The sequence below is a fragment of the Octopus bimaculoides genome, chromosome 10 (genome assembly GCF_001194135.2).
Source record: "Octopus bimaculoides isolate UCB-OBI-ISO-001 chromosome 10, ASM119413v2, whole genome shotgun sequence".
NCBI classification, from domain to species: Eukaryota; Metazoa; Mollusca; class Cephalopoda; order Octopoda; family Octopodidae; genus Octopus; species Octopus bimaculoides.
The window spans coordinates 27200390-27203024 of NC_068990.1; the positions used below are offsets into that span (position 1 = coordinate 27200390).

General features: G+C 39.9%; 1 non-coding gene across 1 annotated transcript; it reads right to left on the reverse strand.

The window, feature by feature from the left end:
- Positions 1-623: 623 nt before the first annotated feature.
- Trnan-auu (transfer RNA asparagine (anticodon AUU)) lies at positions 624-696 on the reverse strand. Its single transcript has one exon. It is a non-coding gene; the product is annotated as a tRNA-Asn (tRNA).
- Positions 697-2635: the final 1939 nt, after the last annotated feature.

Consider the following 2635-nt stretch of genomic DNA (forward strand, 5'->3'; position numbering starts at 1 on the left):
TGTGTGTGTGTGTGTGTGTGTGTGTGTGTGTGTGTGTGTGTGTGTGTGTGTTATTTAATGTGCTAAGAAGATAGGTGTAAAACTGTAAGATTTATAACCATTAAATTGTGTGAAATAAGGAGAAATATCACACGGGAAACAATAGAGGCTTCCAAATTGATTCCAAATCATCCGATTTTTGGTCCCGTGAAGGACGAAAAACGTAAAGTTACTGTGACATTTTGTTGAGACATGCGCACGTGGTGTCAAGTTATTTTCCTCGTCGAATTCATTATATTTGTAGCCTGAAACTAAAATTCATGTGTAAAATATTACGCACTTTAAATAATTAGTTGTTGGCCAGGACGTCCAAGGGAGATAATATTGGTTTCAAATGTTTGCACCAGGCCAGCAATTATTGTGGGAGGGGGTAAATGGATAAAGTCGACCCCCAGTGCTCAACTGGTACTTATTTTATCGACCCCAAAAGGATGACAACAAAGTCGACCTCGGCGGAATTTGAACATAGAACTTAGAGACGGGTGAAATGCCGCAAAAAAAATTTGCTTGCCGCCTGAACGATTTTGCTACTTCGCCTCAAAAAAATAAATAAATAAAATAAATAAAAACACAAAATGCAGCTTCACCCGACGTTGGGATCGAACCCACAACCTCGAGATTAATAGTCTCACACTTTACCGGCTGAGCTAGCCGGGTTGGCTAAAGTGTAATACTGATGAACGAGGTGTTCAGTGCTAAAAATACTAATTCACGTTTGGGTTTTATATCTTTTTCTTACGCTTACATTTCATTATATTGTAAATAACTTTCCAATACCCTGAAATGTGCGTATTCAGTAGCGCCTCCTAGAGGGACGGATTCGATGGCGTCGAAGTGTCCAAGACCACAACATTCACCCTGCACGGGACACTATTGCGTTGCAAGTCTACTCATTCACAGTCCAATGGACTTGAGCAACGCAAAACAAAGTGTTTAGCTCAACAACAAAAACAAAATGGAAACCACAACCTCGAGATCGTGACGGCAACGCTCTACCCACCAACCCTCACCGATTCATTTACGAGGTTCAAAATTAATTTTCATACAAAAACAAAAGAATGACCTTATTTACATTATTTACATTATTTACATTTGACGGATATTTGTCCTCATCTTGTTTGTTGTTAACACAATGTTTCGCCTGATATACCCTGCAGCCTTCATCAGGTGTCTTGGGGAAATTTCGAACCTGGGTGTTCATTCCTAAGGTATTTTTCGATGTTATTATTATTATTATTATTATTATTATTATTATTATTATTATTAGTGGTGCACCAGCAAGAGCATATATGTATATATATATATACGCACACGCACATAGGCGCGTGCACACGCACACACAAACATATGCACGCGCACACACACACACACACACACACACACACACACACACACACACACACACACACACACATATATATATATATTATTTGTGGGTCAGCAAGCCTTCCAATAGTTTCATATGACATTTTTCAGGCCTGCCATATGGGAACCTCAGTACTCGTCTCCATCTTGGATATGAAGAATATTTATCCCCCAATGCAGTCTTGAGTGCTTATTGTCACTGTTCAATATTATCTATCTATCTATCTATCTATCTATCTATCTATCTATCTATCTATCCATCTCTCGCTCTCTCTCTCTCTCTCTCTCTCTCTCTCTCTCTGTGTCTCTACCTATCTATCTATCCATCTATCTATCTATATATATATGTATCTACATCAATGGAAGATACATAGGTTAATGGCAGCGAGTAGTTAAATGTCAAGAGAGTTGCGCTTCATATTAGAGACACTAAACACTAAAACACAATTAGATTCTCTTCATCACTAACTGACCGCTAGGAAGGCGAGGGGAGAGATAAGAGAGTAGAGAGAAGAGAGAGAGAGAAAGAAAAGGAGGGAGAGAGAGAGAGAGAGGTCAATGTAAATTAATCACCACAATCAGACTGTAACGAGAGGCGCAAAGTGGGGCGAAGTGAGTTCGTTATCAACAGCTACAAAATTGATCGTAGCAAGTGCGACGTTGTATAATGAGACACCGCCATAGATAATAGCATTTTTGGTTACACTTGTCTCGATGGTGTTGTGGAGAATGGTGGTGAAAGGTGGTGATTGGTGGTGATTGGTAGTTCCTATTGGCAAGTTACAATTCATTAATCATTGCTTATTTGGTTGCACATATTTTGATCTCACAAGTTGTTGTTGTTGTTGTTGTAGATGTTGCTGCTACGGTTGCTGCGGCTGTTGTTGTTGTTGTTGTTGTTGTTGCTGCTGCTGCTGCTGCTTCTTGTGTTGTTGCTAGAGGTTTTGATGATGGTATTCGTCTGCTCTGCTTCCTTCTTTTTCTCTTGCTAATTCTGCTTCTTCTTTCCTCCTCCTCCTCTTCCCCTTCTCTTCTCACTCCCCCTTCCCATCCCACTCCCCTCCCCCTCCTCTTCCTCCCTCTTCGCCTGCTCCCTTTTCATCAACATCATTACCATCATCATCATCATCATCATCATCATCATCATCATCATCATCATCATCATCATCTTCATCATCATCATTGTAGCATAGCGTTAGTCTAATGTCTGAAGATAAAAAAATGTGTTATA